Source organism: Heliangelus exortis, chromosome Z (genome assembly GCF_036169615.1).
Source record: "Heliangelus exortis chromosome Z, bHelExo1.hap1, whole genome shotgun sequence".
Taxonomy (NCBI): domain Eukaryota; kingdom Metazoa; phylum Chordata; class Aves; order Apodiformes; family Trochilidae; genus Heliangelus; species Heliangelus exortis.
The window spans coordinates 3,822,386-3,834,480 of NC_092454.1; the positions used below are offsets into that span (position 1 = coordinate 3,822,386).

The 12,095-nt window shown below is 48.0% G+C and overlaps 1 protein-coding gene across 3 annotated transcripts in view; it reads right to left on the reverse strand.

The window, feature by feature from the left end:
- The window catches only part of ARK2N (arkadia (RNF111) N-terminal like PKA signaling regulator 2N), a 47,517-nt gene extending 39,652 nt beyond the window's left edge, over positions 1-7,865 (reverse strand). For 2 of the 3 annotated variants that reach the window (XM_071730266.1, XM_071730268.1), the window contains exon 1: positions 7,711-7,865. The gene's annotated coding sequence lies outside the window, so the exon portion shown is untranslated. Of the gene's footprint in view, positions 1-1,601; positions 1,706-7,710 lie in introns of all 3 variants that reach the window. The other variant, XM_071730267.1, reaches the window with a different exon arrangement.
- Positions 7,866-12,095: the final 4,230 nt, after the last annotated feature.

Genomic DNA, 12,095 nt, shown 5'->3' on the forward strand with positions numbered 1-12,095 from the left:
AAGACAGCTGAACTCAGAGTCCGTATCTTTATAAATCCTAACTCTTTCCTCCTTAGCTGAGCTTCCCTAAGAAACTGATGTAACAAAAAAGTTGAAATCTTGTTTGCTGCTGCTGCAGCCACAAAGGTACGTGGAGAGCATCAGAATTATAGGGACTGTGGCACAGTCTGCTGCAGAAGGAGAACAAAAAAAGGGACAGTGCAGGAGAAGGCTAATTTAGAATGAGCTTTTGACAAATGAAGAAAAAGTATGAATGGTTCTACACGTGAACAAAAGCTACTTCAGGTATTTCAAGAAAACAGAACTGTCTGGGTCAAAAGCCAGTGAAACGTGAGCTATGAATAATGCCTCTAACAGGCATTTTACTATCAGATATTTCCTACAGTATTTACTTCCAGTTGGTAGAGGTGAAAAAAATCTGACCTCCACTTTGAGAGGATAACAGACAGACCAGGAAACAGACATCTATTTCCTACAATACACAGGACACTTGGCATGTATTTGACTATGGAAATTGAGTAACAGCATGTAAGAGGATACGAAATTACTGTCTATAAAAAGCAAAAGAAAATTAAAACCTATTTTTCATCAGTCCTATGCCAGTACTGGCAGGAGAACAAAGAACAAAGAAGAAAAAAAACAAATCAAAACAAAAAAACCCACTTATTCTTAAATAAAAGCACCATTTACCTCAACATGGTTTGTTGCATTAATGTTCTCAATTTAGGAAAAAGGTGCAGAGCCAGTAAAGCTTTCTTAAGAAAAAACCCTTATGGTTAACAACAGGGGACATTAAATAACATTAAATACAGCTTCCCCAGCAAAGAAAGAAAAAAGGACCATCAAGTCTGAAGTACTAATTTGGCCTCATTCTATTCATGCAGCACAGTCTTATTGTAGCTTCATGAGTTCAGGCCAAAAGTTACATACAGAGGTGTTAAAAAGAAGAAAAAACACCTTGGTCTTGTAAAACCAAAAAGAAAATTCAAGTGTATCTCATTAAGCCAATTTTAGATTGAGGTGAGATACTGTAGCCTCACGGTGCTCAATCATTTCTGGGTTTTCTTTATTACTGTGAGCAAAAGCTCATTAATTGCCTTTGAGACAACTTATTAATGTAACTGGAACCATGGAAAATAAGACTTCACCTTTAAGGCTTAAAAAAAAAAAAAAAAAGTGTTTCTTGTTCAATTACTGGTTCTGCATAGTGCTGACCAAAAGGCATCACCACCTCAGAAGGAATCATAGCTATTGACAAATTGTGTTTATTAGTAATACAGCCCATGGGCACTGCTACCCACATCTCACCCACCAAAACAACTTCATTTCCAAAAACTATCTTGTTAAAAATGATGAGGCCTCAGGTTACCAGTATTTCATCCAACTTAGTTATTAGCCTCTAATCTTGCACTGAATTTTCAAGCACATGCACATAGAATCAGTAGACAGCTTCCTGACCTACTCTTTACTAATCTTTTTCCCAAAATTTCTTTTTCCACATTACTCAGAACTGTCCCTCAGAACTGTTCCCAGAGAGCAATAACTGGGAGTGAGCTGAGCAGCCAGGAGATCACCAGCTGATGAGAAAGCCTTAATCTTACCTGCCCACCATGCTTTGCTGGTTATTTTTACTTCAGAAAGTTGGACAACACTATTGGAGCATGCAGCACCAACCTCAAACTGGCATCATGGAAACAAAGTGTTCCTAAAGAAAAACACATTACTGAAATGGTAGTAACTGCATCATCACACCAGCAACTGGCATTATAAAAAAAGTCTGGATCTTAGGTATCCCCAGCTCTGCTACTGTGAGTCATTTGGTCCCGACCCATTTTGGGTGATTGGAAGTGAAGTCTGCCTTCTCCAAAATAAGCTTTGAAAGGCTAATGACCAAGCACCAGGAAACCAGACATTACAGAAGAAAAGTAGCAAGAAAACCACTTATCCAATCATGGTCTGGCTCTTATCTGATCATTTCCAGGAAATGCTGAAGCATCAAAGCAGAAGAGCATTGTGCAGGACACTGCAGAAGTCTCACTATAATGTTGAATGGGGATCCAAGTACACTGAAACAAAAATGCCAGCTTGAAAGAATATTAAATACTCATGTTTAATTTAAAGAGTCACCACCTGTTCCATTCATGATTAAAAAGCTGTCAGATTGAGTCCAGTTTTTAGGCTGCCTTCTTGGAAAACAAATACCACAAGGCATGATATGGCTGAAGCCTGTGTGCTGTTCTGCTACTTAAATCAATTTCTGAATATTCAAGAGACAGATTACATGCTAAAATTCATTTAAACCCCTAAGTACCTTCTTAAATAAAAAGGGATATTAGGTTAGATCATTCTCTGTCTACACCTGACTCATCACACAACTACAGGCATGTTACTTGACCTCCCCATATTCAGTAGTGCATCTGCAACAGTGCAAAGGCATCACTTCAGTGGCTGAGCCACATCTCATTTTCAGTCATCAATGAGTGATCTACCCCTGCAGAACTGAACTGCTGGAAGTCCTCCACACCCGTGGAGAAACTGCTACACCGCACAGGCTCCTCCCAATGACCAGAGGTGTGAAGCAGGAACACTAATGAATGAGCAACCACAAATTCAAATTCTAACTCTTAGCAGTTAACACCAAGAAGTGACAAGGAATCAGTCCCTCCAGCCTAGCTCAGAGATGTACTCTGCCGTGATAAGGCAACTAGGAGGACAGTATTTACACTAGATGCACATTTTAATTTACAGTCTGTTTCGTTCAGTTTTCTTTCTGTTCAGCCTTGCACTTTTGTAGAAACTACAGGCTAGGCAGAGCTGCAGACTCAGAACCGCCTTAGGCATTAAAAACCTGGAACAAAGATGTGACAGAAAGACAACACAAATTACCACAAAAATCTTACTAAGGTCCCTGCAAAATTATTTGCTGCCACATATTCCAGCATGTCATGGTTTAGACAGTTGTTTTATCACCTGAGAGGAGGAATCAGGAAAAGGAAAGGAGACTCACAGGCTGCAGGGAAAACAGATTTAATAGAATAAAAATAATGAACTGTACTCAGTTCTGTACTCAGCCCTGGTGAGGCCACAGCTTGAGTCCTGTGTCCAGTTCTGGGCACCTCAGCTCAGGAAGGAGCTTGAGGTGCTGGAGCAGGTCCAAAGGAGGCAACTGGGCTGGTGAAGGGATCCAGCACATATCCTATAAGGAAGGGCTGAGGGAGCTGGAGGTGTTCAAGCTGGAGAAGAGGAGGCTCAGGGGAGACCTCATCACTCTCTACAACTCCCTGAAAGGAGGTTGGAGCCAGGGGGGGTTGGGCTCTTTTCCCAGGCAACTCTCAGCAAGACAAGAGGGCACAAGAGGTCTCAAGTTGTGCCAGGGGAGGTTTAGGTTGGACATTAGAAAGAATTTCTTTACCCAGAGGGTGATCAGACATTGGAATGGGCTGCCCAGGGAAGTGGTGGATTCTCCATCCCTGGAGATATTTCAAAAGAGCCTGGATGTGGCACTCAGTGCCATGGGCTGGGAACTGCAGCAGGAGTGGATCAAGGGTTGGACTTGATGATCTCTGAGGTCCCTTCCAACCCAGCCAATTCTATGATTCTAATATTAGCCCAAATAATAACTGGGATACAAAGTTATGCTCAGCTCCAGACTGCAGTCACAACTTGAGCACTTCTAGCAGTGCAGGCTGAATGCCCAACACTGCAGTATGACAGCTCCATCAAGGACATGGTGGTCACAGGACATGGAGGAGGGGGTTTCAGGCATGGGATAGTTAAAGAGACAGACAGGACCCTCTCAGGAAGGCAGACAGGGCAGAAAAAAAGAAAAACCATCTCCCCAAACTTTCTGATACATCATGAAGGAAATGTTTATGGTGTGGAATACTTGGGTTGACCAGCTTGGGTCAGCTGCCCTGGGCTTCACCCCTCCTAGCTCACTGCACCTTCATGGTTCAAAACTACCCTTGGTCACCACAGAGACCTGCAGATCAGACCTGGGTATGAAAAAAAAAAAACAAACCCCAATACCCCAAAATCTAATGCATCTTATCTCTTTTGTTGTCAGAGAATTGGTCTCTGCAGCATATCAACATTAGTTTCTTTAAAGAGAAAAATGATTTTATAATTCAGTCCCAGCAAAACCAGGACACAGTGTCAAAACAGTTCAACTCCTGCAGAGTGATGGTGCTCAAGCTGAAGGAATGAGCATTGGTTCCCTGATTAACTCCAATCCAATCACTACAAAACCAAGACAGAAGTGGCTTCCTTGCCGTGTAACTCTGAGGTTATCTGGGATCTCCAACTGAGCAGCAATGTGCATCACACCACACAGCATTACACCAGAGCTCCTTCCCAACACCATGCCTACCCCATTCTCCCACTGCTGCTTTGTTCTTTGCTCCCCATTGGTATCAAAAGACATTCAAGTCTGGACAAGTGTTGGTATTTCTTTTCCAGACTGCTTTGTTCTGTGGTGAGAGTTATATGCTTGCAACTACAGTAATGAAATCTTTCACTCTGATCTAGTAAATGTGTTATTAAATCTGCTGCTCAGTTTCTGTCAATGTTTACAGTTTTGTAAGCCATTTAGTCAACTGCAGATAAAAACACAGAAGCTGAGATTGACCATCGACCCAATTCTGTCAAAAAGTACTATCAACATACTAACTTTGAAATGTTACAGGAAATTAAATCCAAGCTGCTTGCAACAATAAACCAGTTGGAAAGTTTACAAAGCTTGAACAGATCCAGGGGTCACGTTTTGGTCAGAGGGTTAGCAGGCAGGTGTGAATGCTTGGCCTGCAATTGCTTTCACAGTGTGGTACATAAAGACTCCCCTCTCATTAACAGGTGAGATGTTGATACACAGGTGCATCAGAGGTGGCACATCCATCCTGGGTGGAGCAGGGAGCTGACACGGTAATACACAAGAGAAAGCAAAGAAAGTGAACAAAACCAAGGCAAAGCAAAGCCCAAATTTTAACAGTAAATATGCAGTAAGGGGATGAGTGTCAGGACAACCACAGCAATTATTTCTTGCTGCTCCCACCAGGTTGCACTGCCTTCTCTCCCTAACGTATTCAAAGCCCCTGATGATTCTCTGTATTTGCTCTTTGCTCATCTCACCTACCTCATTAATCTCTACCTTCTCCACACTGTCAGCTGCCAGCATCACCTGCCCATCTGTCAAACACACACACACCTGCCCCTCCTTTATTAGTTGGAGCTTGGTCTGGATGCTGTGACCACACCACATCAACCCTGCTCAGCTGCAGGTTCCTCCCCTTCTCCCCTCCAACCCCTGTACCCAGTTTAATGAGCCCACTCTTTTCCCAAATTGTTTCTGCACTTGGATTTCATGCACTGGCTTCGTGCAGGGGCAGCCAGGCTGCAGTGCCATACACACCACGGGCTTGAATCTGTAAGGCCACAGCCCTTTCCTCTTCCTTATTTCTCAGGAATTCCTCATTGCCCCCTCTCCACGATGCTAAAGAGCAATTAGGCTGAAGAGCAAACAGAAACAGGCTGACACGTTATAATTAAAAATTCAAGTGTTTATAAAAAAAATGACTCAGAACTGCTGTCCTCATGGCTAAGCATAAAATATAAGCATAAAATACCAGCTGCCTAAACTCACCTACCACCTCCCATCACCCCCACTGTCCCTCCTCCTAATCCCCTAGAACCATGGGTACACCCAAGCCACAAGAAGTATTTCAGCAGGAAGAAGTATTTTAGCAGCTCTCAGCAGCCACAACACCACCCCCTTTGGAGCTTTCCAAGAAATTATCAGAAAATGACACCTAGAGAGTTCTCCATTGCTTTTGTATTCCACAGGTGTAGGGTGGGGGATGTCTGGGTTTAGCCAACACATGACAAGCCACTTACTCTCCTCCTTAGATTTTTATTTATTTTTTTTTTTAAACAGCTACTCCCTCCCTAGAGGTGATCTGTCTCACCTCCAGGGCAAGAGGGGAAGGTTCACTGTTCTGACTGCCTGACCTTCAATTCTTCTATCACAGAAACAGAAATAAGAGTCCTTAACTGGGACAGAAGAACAAGATCAAGGCCTCAAAACAGCACCATGCCCAGTTTCCATCACAAGGCCAAACACCTTTGATAAACTTGAGCAATATAAGATAATTTAAGAAAAGCACCTCAAATCTAATGTTTGCTTGATGTTCCAAGGAGAAAGTTACTACTGTTTGTACCTAAAATATCAGCTGGGACATGGGAAATAGGTAAGCACTTGCCTGCAGATGAAAGTAAAGTATTTTGTCATATGCTCGATGAACACCAAGGAAGACTTAAAACCAAGAAACATTTATTAAGGATGGATTAAGATACATTTTACATTTTCAAAGAGATGCTAAAGGCTTCGAAGTCTTACTACTCATTCATTTGTAAAAAAACTAGAATTACCAGTGTGAAAAAAAACAAAACAAACCACCAAACAGGACAGACTTTCCACAGCATCTTTACACACAGGTCTTTTCAGCCTCTGGGGTACTTTACACAAGTTTAAAGTATGTAACTAGTTACAGCCAAGGCCATGTTTAGTTAAGTTCTCACAGTTATCACTTCACAAAGGTACCTACAAACTTTCATACAATTAGCCTTGTTCCACTGTTGACCAACTAAGACACAAATACAATTAGACACTAGTTAAGAAAGAGGGAAGCTCTCCCTACCCACCAGCTACAGAGTGTAAAACACACAAAAAAAAACCAAGCCCGAAGTCTCTCAGAAAGTGTCTTTCCAAGCAGATGTCAAATAACCTCAATGAAAAGAAAGTTTCCCTACTGGAGCTGGGGAAATACTTAAAGTCTGTTCAGGTTGCCTTTCCCTTTCTAAAAAGAACAAATAGCACAGCTAAAGTTTATATTCTTCTATGTGTCACATCTGCAACCCATTAGAAGCCGGGAGCTCAAGGGGAATTCGGGCTAGATAAGCAACAAGCAACTTGAACTTTTTTTCCACATAAAACATATATTCCCACATCACCCAAGATAAACAAGAGAAAGAAAAAAAAAAACAAGAAACTAGAAATGCCTAAAACCACAGCAATTATACGCCTTGTTTTGCAGAAGGCTGTTCTCCCAATACAGCCTAATACAGCCCCACAACACATCACAGAAATCCTGGAAAAAGGCAAAACACCAAGAAGCTGCTCCCAGGAGCTGTGGCAAGGATTTCACTCCCCGACACAAAAACGCAGGGGTTGGGCTGAAACTCCCGCGTTTCGGGCCGGGATGAGGAGGAGGTCACCCCTCACCAAAGCCCTGCAAAACACCCGCTTTTTCCTCAAAATTCCCCATCCCTGGCAGTGTCTCAGCTCAGGTCGGATGGGGCTTGGAGCAACCTGGGCTGGTGGGAGGTGTCCCTGCCCGTGGCATTGGATCATCTTGAAGGTCCCTTCCAACCCAAACCATTCTGAAACGCTACGAAACCCCTCAAGCCAGCACGGGGGTTACCGGCAGGGCCAGGGCCGCCCCCTCCGGGCTCCCGGTGGGACGATGTCCCCGAGGTGTCCCGAGGCCGTGCCCGCCTGTTCCTTGCGGCCGCAGGAGGTGGGGAATTACGGGTCCCTGACCGCGGCCCTCCCGTCCCTCCCTCCCTCCCTCAGACAACCGGCACCGCTTTCAAAGCGACGGCCCCGAACCTGCGGACAGCCGGCCCGACCCCGCCGGTAGCCCCGGCCACACTCACCTGTTGAACGCAGAACCCCCTGTAGCCTCGCCCCCGGGGAAAAGACACTGGGGCATGGGTCAGGCGGGAAGCGCGGGATCCCTGCCGTGTTACCGCCGCCGCCCGCCCCGCTCTGCAGCTCCGCGCCCCCCGACGCCAGAGAAAATGTCACCGGAGGCCGCGGGCGGCGCGTCACTTCCGGCCTACGCCGGAGCAACGAAGCGCCAAGGGCAGAGCGGCAGCCGCCAGAGACAGCACCACCCCGCGGCCCAGAGCGGTGCCCGCCTTTCCTGGGGGGGGAGGAGGGAGCGCGGGGGTCTCAACCCCCCCCCCCCCCCCCCCCCATCCCGGACAGACCCGGGGGTCTCAAACCCAGCCGCCCCCCATCCCGAAAAGCTCCGAGGGTCTCAAAACTCCCCATCTCAGACAGCCCCGGGGGTCTCAACCCCCCCCCCAATCCCGGACAGACCCGGGGGTCTCAAACCCAGCCGCCCCCCATCCCGAAAAGCTCCGAGGGTCTCAAAACTCCCCATCTCAGACAGCCCCGGGGGTCTCAACCCCCCCCCCAATCCCGGACAGACCCGGGGGTCTCAAACCCAGCCGCCCCCCATCCCGAAAAGCTCCGAGGGTCTCAAAACTCCCCATCTCAGACAGTCTCGGGGGTCTCAACCCCCCCATCCACAGCAGCCCTGGGCGTCTCAAACACCCTTCCCTCCCTCCCCTCCATCCCCAGCAGCTCCGAGGGTCCCAACGCCCCCCCATCCCAAAAATCGCCAGGGGTCTAAGCCCTCCCCCCCAATCCCAAAAAGCCCCTGGGGTCTTAATTCCCCTCCCCCCATCCCGGACAGCCCTGGGGATCCCAACGCCCCCCCTAGCCTGGACAGCCCTGGGGGTCTCAACCCCCCCCCTCCCATCCCCGACAGCCCCGGGGCTCTCAAATCCCCCCCCTCCACAACAGCCCTGGGCGTCTCAAATTCCCCCCCTTCCCAAACACCCCAGGGGGTCTCAAACCACTCATTCCGGACAGCCCCGGTGGTCTCAACCCCACCCCCCCATCCCGGACAGCCCTGAGGGTCTCAAAGCCCCCTCATCCCCAACAGCCCCGGGGGTCCCAACCCCCCTCCCCATCCACAACAGCTCTGGGGGTCTCGAATTCCCCTCATCCCCAACAGCCCCAGGGGTCCCAATCCCCCCCCCCATCCACAACAGCTCTGGGGGTCTCGAATTCCCCTCATCCCAAACAGCCCCTGGGGTCTCAAACCCCTCCCCCATCCCGAAAAGCCCCGAGGGTCTCAAAGCCCCCCCCAACCTGGACAGCTCCGGGGATCTCACCCCCCTCACTCCTTCCAATCCCGGACAACCCCGGGGGTCTCAACCCCCCCACCCCCATCATGGAAAGCCCCGGGGGTCTCAAACACCCTCCCCTCCCCCCCAAACCCAACAGCCCTGGGGGTCCCAACACCCCCCCCCCCCCCATCCCCAACACCCCTGGGGGTTTCAAATTTCCCCCATCCCCAACACCCCCAGGGGTCTTAAAGTCCCCCCCAGCCTGGACAGCCCTGGTGGTCTCAAACACCTTCCCCCATCCCAAAAAGCTCTGGAGGTCTCAATTCCAAACCCCCCCATCCCAGACAGCCCTGGGGGTCTCAAATTCCCCCCATCCCCAATAGCTCTGGGGGTCTCAAACCCCTCCCTCATCATGAACAATCCCAGGGGTCCCCATGGGGCACCCACTCCTGAACCTGCGGGGAGCCCCCGGGGACCCAGAATTTTGGAATCATAGAAGGGTTTGGGGTGGATGGGACCTTCAGGATCATGGGGTTGAAAGCCCCAAAGCCAGGGCTGGGGCTCCCCCCCTGCTGTTGGTTATTCACTGAAATAAGTGAAATTTTACATATGTGTGTGTGTGTGTCCCCTCCCCCCCCAAAAAAAAAGAAATTAAATTAAATGAAATGGGAAGAGGGAAGAGGGAAGAGGGAAGAGGGAAGAGGGAAGAGGGAAGAGGGAAGAGGGAAGAGGGAAGAGGGAAGAGAAGAGAAGGGAAGAGAAGGGAAGAGAAGGGAAGAGAAGGGAAGAGAAGGGAAGAGAAGGGAAGAGAAGGGAAGAGAAGGGAAGGGAAGAGAAGAGAAGAGAAGAGAAGAGAAGAGAAGAGAAGAGAAGAGAAGAGAAGAGAAGAGAAGAGAAGAGAAGAGAAGAGAAGAGAAGAGAAGAGAAGAGAAGAGAAGAGAAGAGAAGAGAAGAGAAGAGAAGAGAAGAGAAGAGAAGAGAAGAGAAGAGAAGAGAAGAGAAGAGAAGAGAAGAGAAGAGAAGAGAAGAGAAGAGAAGGGAAGAGAAGAGAAGAGAAGAGAGAAGAAAGAGAAAAATACCCATAATTATCCATTAAAAAGGTCCTATCCCATAGCATAAATCTGGTTAATAATGGTTATCAAATATTCATTCAGATTATAGTTCTTAATCCCTCAAGCTAATTTAATAAGGCATTTCTCCTTTTTTTCGTGAGCTCCTAGAAAGCAATAAATGTTTTTTACATTTTCTAAAGAAGTTTTGGCAGGTGATGAAACAGCAGGTGAGGGTGCCTTGAAGTGCTGTTTATGGGAGAGCTCCTCATTAACATTAAATATATAACTTTGCAGTTCAGAAAGAAGCACATTAGCGGTTATTCGACAAAAAACATCGCATTTTGGGGGGAAAAATGAAAAATCACATAAAAGTAGAACAGAGGACACGTGCAGAGTAAAAAATAAGGCTCACAAAACGGTAAAAATTAGACAATCACATTCCAACTGGAGAAAAACACAACCCAAGCAGTCAAGAGCCCAGCCTTGAGCCAGGCCTGCCAGATACCTCCAGGGCAGACAAAAAGGATGGGGGGGAGCACTGCTCACAAGTTGTTGTAGGATCAGCATAATTTGGGTCGGAAGGGACCTCCAAAGGTCATCTACTCCATCTCCAACTTATCTTGGTTACAGCCTTGAGCTGCTGAGGGACATTGAAGTATCAGTGAGTTCCTAACACTCTGATCAGATGCCCAAGGTGAGGGTGGATTCTGTGTCCCTGGGTTTTTAAGCAGGGATTGGATGTGGCACTCAGTGCCGTGGGCTGGGAACCACGGGGGGAGTGGATCAAGGGTCAGATTTGAAGATCTCAGAGGTTTTTTCCAACCCAGATGATTCTGTGATCCTGTGGTGTTCCCCCCCCCATGGGCTGGAGGGACCCCTGCTAACAAAGACCCCCTGGGCAGGTGTAAGGGAAAGTTTTTGAGTGTTGCCACCGAGGGTTCAGTCAACCAACCCTGGAAGTGTGACTGTCAGAATAACACTGAAGTTCTTTCCTCACGATTTTTGGGGCGTCAAAACCAGGACTCTGTGACTTGGGAATTCGGGATGGTTCTGCGGAGCACCTCCCTTGCTCCCCTTTCTGTGTAGAAATAGAGGCTTCTGAAAGAAAGTGCCTCCACCTTGTGTAGGGATTGGCTTTTTTGTACACTGGGTGATGGATACAACTCCACCAGCCCAGGTTGCTCCAAGCCCCATCCAACCTGACCTGAGACACTGCCAGGGATGGGGCAGCCACAGCTTCTCTGGGAAACCTGGCACAGGGGCTCAGCACCCTCAAATTCAACAATTTCTTCCTCAGCTCCAACCTCAATCTCCCCTTTCTCTCCAAGTTTTAACCCATTTCCCTTCTCCTCTCCCTACCCCCCCATGTCCAAAGCCCTCCCCCAGCTTTCTTGGAGTCCCTTCAGATATTGGAAGGTTGCTCTGAGCTCACCTGGGAGCCTCCTCTTCTCCAGGCTGAACAACCCCAATCCCTCAGCCTGGCTTCCCAGGGAGGTGCTCAGCCCTCTGAGCATTTGAGTGCCTCTGCTCTGGACACCTTCCAGGAGCTTCCTCAGGCTTCCTGGCAGCCTGGAGCAGTGTTCCAGCCAAGCAGGGGGGGGGAGAAGAAGAACCATGGAAGATGAAGCAGAGAGAAGTGAGAAGAAACATCTTCCTCCCCCCCAGTGCACAGGATGGGTGACGAGGAGGACCAAGCTCAGGAGAAATGCAGGGATGAGCCCAGCACTGCAAATGCCTCCCTGAGATCAGGGACCTGGGGGCAGGGCAGGGAAGCATGGTGTGCAATTAGGGCAGCATTATAGTGCATTCATTAAACGTTGTTCTGATGTTTCTTAATCAGAGTGTTTAGCTCTGCAGCCCTGGGGTGTGTGTATGTATATATATACATATATATATATATATATAATGTGTGTGCTGCATAACTGCACAATATGTTGTGAGGTGGTGCCCTGCAATTTGAAAATATGTCTCTGCAGTGATAGAATCCCAGACTGGTTTGGGTTGGAAGGGACCTTAAAGCTCATCCTTTCCCAACCCCTTTCCATGGGCAGGGACACCTCCCACCAG